The sequence below is a fragment of the Eufriesea mexicana genome, unplaced genomic scaffold (assembly GCF_001483705.2).
Source record: "Eufriesea mexicana isolate 0111107269 unplaced genomic scaffold, ASM148370v2 scaffold1523, whole genome shotgun sequence".
Classification (NCBI taxonomy): Eukaryota; Metazoa; Arthropoda; class Insecta; order Hymenoptera; family Apidae; genus Eufriesea; species Eufriesea mexicana.
Window position 1 is genome coordinate 688,239 of NW_016909723.1, and position 5,753 is coordinate 693,991.

Consider the following 5,753-nt stretch of genomic DNA (forward strand, 5'->3'; position numbering starts at 1 on the left):
CTCTCTCTCTCTCTCTCTCTTTCTTTCGATTCTCGTGGCGTCGAAAGCCAGATGTCGAAATCGAATTCCACTCGACATGGTGGCAACGAACGATTTTCTTACAGAGCAGATCAGGTCGAGCGGATTTTCGAGGAATTTTTATTCGCGCGACACATATCCGTGGAAATACTCGATAAGCCGTCGTAGATGGGAAATATATATATATATATATATAAACGGTTAATTCTTTGTTTACGTATACTTACGCGCGATTAAGATAACTTCGAGTAGAAATGTCTGCGCTATTTTTCTTTTCACCTTTTTTCTTGGTAAACGAGATTTCGTTTGTTTGCAGGTAGTTTAAGACCGATAATTACACGTTGCAATACAAACTGTTCGATGATTGCGTTACCACTAACTCAACGTTGACCATACGTACACTACCGGACGGCGCGTTGTATCGTATTAGCTGTATTTACGCTTATACGTTGCTGGCCATGTTTGCTTTATCCGACTAACTCTCGTTCAGCTTTTTAATACATAAATCCCGTGATTGGATAAGTAAATAAGGTTGTATCGATAAGCTGAATGCGTGTTTCATGGAGCGTGTTATCGGCGAAAACTCGAAAGGGATTTTACTTTGCCGCTTTCGACGATTCCGCGAGAAAAAACTAGAAAGCGTATCCTTTGCTTTCTACATCGATAAAGTTACGAGCCATTCGTTTACGAACCGTCTCTACATTTTCAGAGCGTTCTACTTCTTCCACGATGTACCAACGAAACGCGATTTTTCAACGATCGCGCGTTATCGGCTGACTTGCTATGCGGGACATAACGAACGCGAGGCACTCTCGTCGTGGAAAATGAGATAGCACGTGAATCCGCTGGTACTTATGTAAAACACTGTCCATCGTCGGAAAGTAAATAACACCGTTGGCAGACCTTATACCGGCGAAGGACATGAATAAAAGATAATTCATCTGCGACCTGTGTACGAGCGAGAGCCACAGAAACAGGGGATGTTGCTTTAGAAGCCGAGTCGCGCCGGTCGATCGAGGCCACCGTGAGAAGACCGTATGAACCAAAGACCCAGTCGCGGAAACGTGTTATCAACCTCGTCTCGCGTGAAAAGGAATATCGATTTGCGAGAAAAAAAAATTCGACAACAGATTCGGTCAGTACTTTTTCGTGCCTTTCCTCGATCGCGTGCGCCTAAGAGGTCGCGGAAAATATCTAAACTCGCGAGTTTAAACTCTGGCTGCGATGAAACGAAGAAAGAAGAGACCCGAGAGGGAGGAGGCATTGACGGATTGTCCGTGAAATACAGTTTCGAAAGTTGATTCCCGTCGGCGAGGCACGCGTTGTTCCCGGGAACAAGTTTGCGTGTTCGAAGAGCAGAAAGAACGGCGAGTGGCAAATCTAGATATCGAACTTTCCATTCGCGAATACGTTGTTGGCTCGAACGCGATGTTATTTAAATCCGTAGCCTCTAATTACCTAACAGATGGTTAGACAAACACCGGTATCGAATTCCTTTATCGGGTAGTATTATTAACTAGAGTAATAGGTTACATTCGTACAGTTGACGTATAGGACGTCTCGAAGCTTCGGGCAGAAATTAATTTGCTTGATCGCGGGAAATCCATGGGCGGATTTCCGAAGGGAATTTCCAGGAACCTTAAGTGGGTTCCGGTCGAAGTAACGTTGATTAATGTTGTTCCAGAGAACTACTATTCGCGTTTGGAAGAACACGCGGAAACTCTATGCTTCGCGCTTATCCGATTCGTTATCCACTCAACTTCCAGAAAGTCTTTTTCCAAATTACTTGCCGGATGCCTCGCTTGCGCGTAAACTACGACGAATTATTTCACCTCGACGCAATCCATCATAGGGACGGATGAGAATTTCATTCTTTTTCGAAACGCGTAGACAGCTAGCATTGTTCGTGCATCCGAATAAAGAAGCAACTATCCCGAATCGACGCAATTTTATATTCGTTGCTCTCGACGGTCGTGGTTCGACGAAGGCACTCGTTCAAACGACGTTAGTCCCTTGCCCCATGATTTAAGTCAAGGTGGTACGTACCGTAATAAACAGCAGAGCCGGTCACGCGTCGAGCCACGTCGTCCGAACACAGCGAAGAATAACACGTAACTGAAACGGAAAGACATCGACGAAAATTAACGACAAGCCTGACTCGTGTGTTTACGTTGAATTTCATCTACAAACCACGCCTCTCGTCCACGGTAGTCACGGTTGGCTTCAAGTTCCTTGGCACGAATCTCACGCGATATTGCAAGCGAATAGATTAACGAGCAACGGAAAGTGTTTGGTAAAAAGCGCAAGGAAATTTTACACGCGCTTACAATTTCTCTCCTGTTTGCGCACACTGTCGATCGAATCGGGTAGAACCCGATGCGTGCCTAGCTTTTGCGGATAAATGGGGAGCCGTGCATGGCAAAGCTTACCTTTCGAACGAAATCAACGAGTATTGGAAAATATACGTATTTCGACAAATTTTCAAGAATCAACGGAACCAATGAAAATCGAATAACACCGAAAATTGATGTATCGGAAACGAAACAATCAGCCGTTATGAAATGTCAGTTTTCGCGAATTTTATGCAAAAGCGACTTTTATCGTTCCATAAATCTGTCGTTACCTATTCAGTGTACAGTTAAATCCGGCGATTTACGGGAAAACCACGAAACGAGGAGTCGACGCAACGTCAATGGAGGTAAATCACGCGTTAAGTGCCGAACCATGTGCAGTAAAGATCATAACTGTCACCTGCCGTTACAACACCTTCGGATTTTACGCTGTCAGCGTAATCCAGCCACGTCGTCGTTGTATAGAAGGAACGCGAAGCAACGAGGAGGATCGTGGTGCATCGGCATTATCTCGCAAGGGTTGCCCCTCTTCTCCTCTCTCGTGAATTAAACGATTAAGCACGGGAAACGATTATGTCGCTGATGGCAAGAAGCGCTGATACGAACGGGGATGCAAATCGGAAATCTTTCGATAAGGGAAATGGAAAAAAATGTCAAACGATAAATATACTCGTTTATTTGGGAATTGAAAGTTTCCGAGTACGAGAGTATCGTGACCGGTCTCTTCCTTCGTCGTAATTCTTACGTTAATTCGGCGTCCCTCGCGAATCGTCCTCTCCTCGCGGAACATTCATCCTCGTAGGTGAAATTACGACGATCGTGATCCGAGAAGCACGCGGTTCGCACCGAATTCGTGTGTGATTTCTCAATAGAGGAAGGGAAAACTTTCCTCGTTAAGGGAATACTTCCAAAACTGTATTCCTGATAATTCGCTGAACTTTTGACGTTGACCCCGATGAATTATGCTTGTCGTGGGCAGGCTTGCGATAAAAATCGTTTCAGAGTAATTGGATAACGCGGTTTTGTTTTACGCGCGAAATAACGAAATACCTTAAAATATCAGAGGCTTTGTTCTTCGCGAATCTATCGAATTTGAAATTGAAAATGTCATTAGCGATGCGGATAATTTTGCGAAACGATATTTAACGCAAGTACGGGCTGGAAATGGATTCGCAGCGCGTACCTACAACGTTTTATTTGCATCCCTCGTATCCTTGCGTTTCGCGTAATAACGAAGCAGCTGTAATGTAACCGGGATGTAATCTCGAAGACATTATACCTGACACAATGCCTACCTCCTCCATCCGATCTCTGTAAGGCAGTTTGTTAAGATTTCGTCAGGATAGGAAACGCGACTACAGCGTTATCCACTGATCGCGAAAAGGGCATCTTGCACGGTTCATGGCAATTCCCATTGGGTAGATTAAGAATGGAGCATAAGGCTGCTGCGGATAGTCGGTTCCAATTAAGCTTTTACCGGTATTGGCGGGGCTCTGGTTGAAAAGCTCCACGGGTTTCCACGCGGATCTATATCCGAGTCCGTGGCTCGTTGCACGTACGCTCCTCTAAAGACTTTCTTGCCTACGCTCGCTTTAATAGCTTCCGCTGGGAATTCTCGAAACATCCCGGTTACCGAATTCGTATCCGAGGAGACCGATGGCTGAAACAATGTCACAGGAAATTAAGAGTCGCGTAACGAAGCCGACGTTTAAACGCAGTACCCAATTTGCATTTTACCGTGAAACATAATTAATTTCAATGGCTTCGTCCCTCGTCGGTCGATTATATCACGGTGGTGAATAAGGTTACTTGCTCGGAATAGTGTGTGATTAATTCGAGGTGAAAAGTGCTTAGGACGAGGGGTGGTAACTTTGGAAGGTAAGCACGATTAAAGTGGAAAAGAAACGACGAACGCGCGTGTTCGCGCGTATTGGTAAAAATAGTGGATCCGTTGTAAGCGCGGATATGGAAGAGTAAGTCCACTTCGTTGGAATCCAGGATTATGGCAAGTATCCTGGATTAGAGTATTCGATAGTTTCAGCCATGTCATATCCCGGAAAATTGGTTTTCTACGGACGTATTAGGCCAAGTCGATGTAATTACGGTGCCGGTGTGGAACGTTAAAACGAGTTATCGGGAACCGTCTTCGGATAGTCGAGGATTTCGTTCTAATTTCGATCGAAACACCGATCGCGCCATCTCCTCTGAATCTCCGAATCTCGCGACCATTATTATTTTCTACGGCGCGATTATCGTTTCGAAGCGCGTATTCGAGTAACCGGCCCGGATATAATTTAAATTGGTAGAGAGCAAACGAGAAAAGCACCCGTAACGCGACTAATGAAATTAACTCCGTGTCAAAAATGTGAATTATGTATTACGCGCGCTCCTTTAATGAAATTAATGAAAGCAACTGACGCGCGTTCGTTATGAAAGTGCGACTTGTTTCTAGTAAATGTATCACGAGTTTGCAAATGTGCATGATATTTTCTGATATTTACCGCCGAGCTGCATCTGTTTCAGAGGAAACTCGTTACTGGTTTCCGCATTATGACGAGTAGCATGCATTCCTATACGTACACGAGCTTTCGCGAGTTTAGTACAAGCCGTGCTCGACTGGTGGGTTTGTCCAATCTGTTTGAAAGTCAATTTCCAGCTACTCATTTTTCCACTCACCTTGCGCCCGCGTAACGAGCAATTTGAAAGCCGGTAATTTGTTTTCCCCGAGCAATTTTCAAGTTCTCGTCCGGCGGTGGTACGGAACGTACGGCACCGGAGGAAATAAGAGGGAAATAATGGGGATTAATGCGCGTTGAAACGGATCTGGTCGCGATGCGTGATCGTCTTGAGGGAAATAGCGTTACAACTCGACGGGAAACGATTTTCCTGCATGTCGCGAATTTTATTTCGGACGAGAATTTTCACGAGTTATTTCACGAAAGAATTTTTCCGAGAAAATTTTTGCGACAGTTAGACGGGGAGCACAGGTAGGCGACGAAGCGACGCGTTGGACAAAGTGTCGGACAAATTGAGTAAAGTTTCGTGGTCAGCACGGTCAGGAATGAAAATTACCCTGAAATTAGGGTACACTAATGGCCTTCGTAATTGATATTGGATGCAAGGATGGCTTACTCTCCCTCTCTCATTGCCCGATATGATACACGCTGTTTCCTATACATTGTTACCGTAAATGGCCTAAATGCTTTTAACGCCTGTCCCACCGCCAATCGTTTTCATCCCTGAATTATTTCGACCTGTCCCCGTATAAAGGAGATACACTCGTACGCGTTGCACGACCAACCAACATTCGTCCGTACGATAAACAATGTATAGCGTACAAGTTTAGCGTAAAGTTTTTTTTTTTTTTTTTTTTTTTTTTTCCGG

General features: G+C 44.8%; 1 protein-coding gene across 1 annotated transcript in view; it reads left to right on the plus strand.

The window, feature by feature from the left end:
• LOC108548480 (neural cell adhesion molecule 2) overlaps positions 1-5,753 on the plus strand; it is a 14,796-nt gene that overhangs the window by 6,374 nt on the left and 2,669 nt on the right. The window lies entirely within an intron of this gene.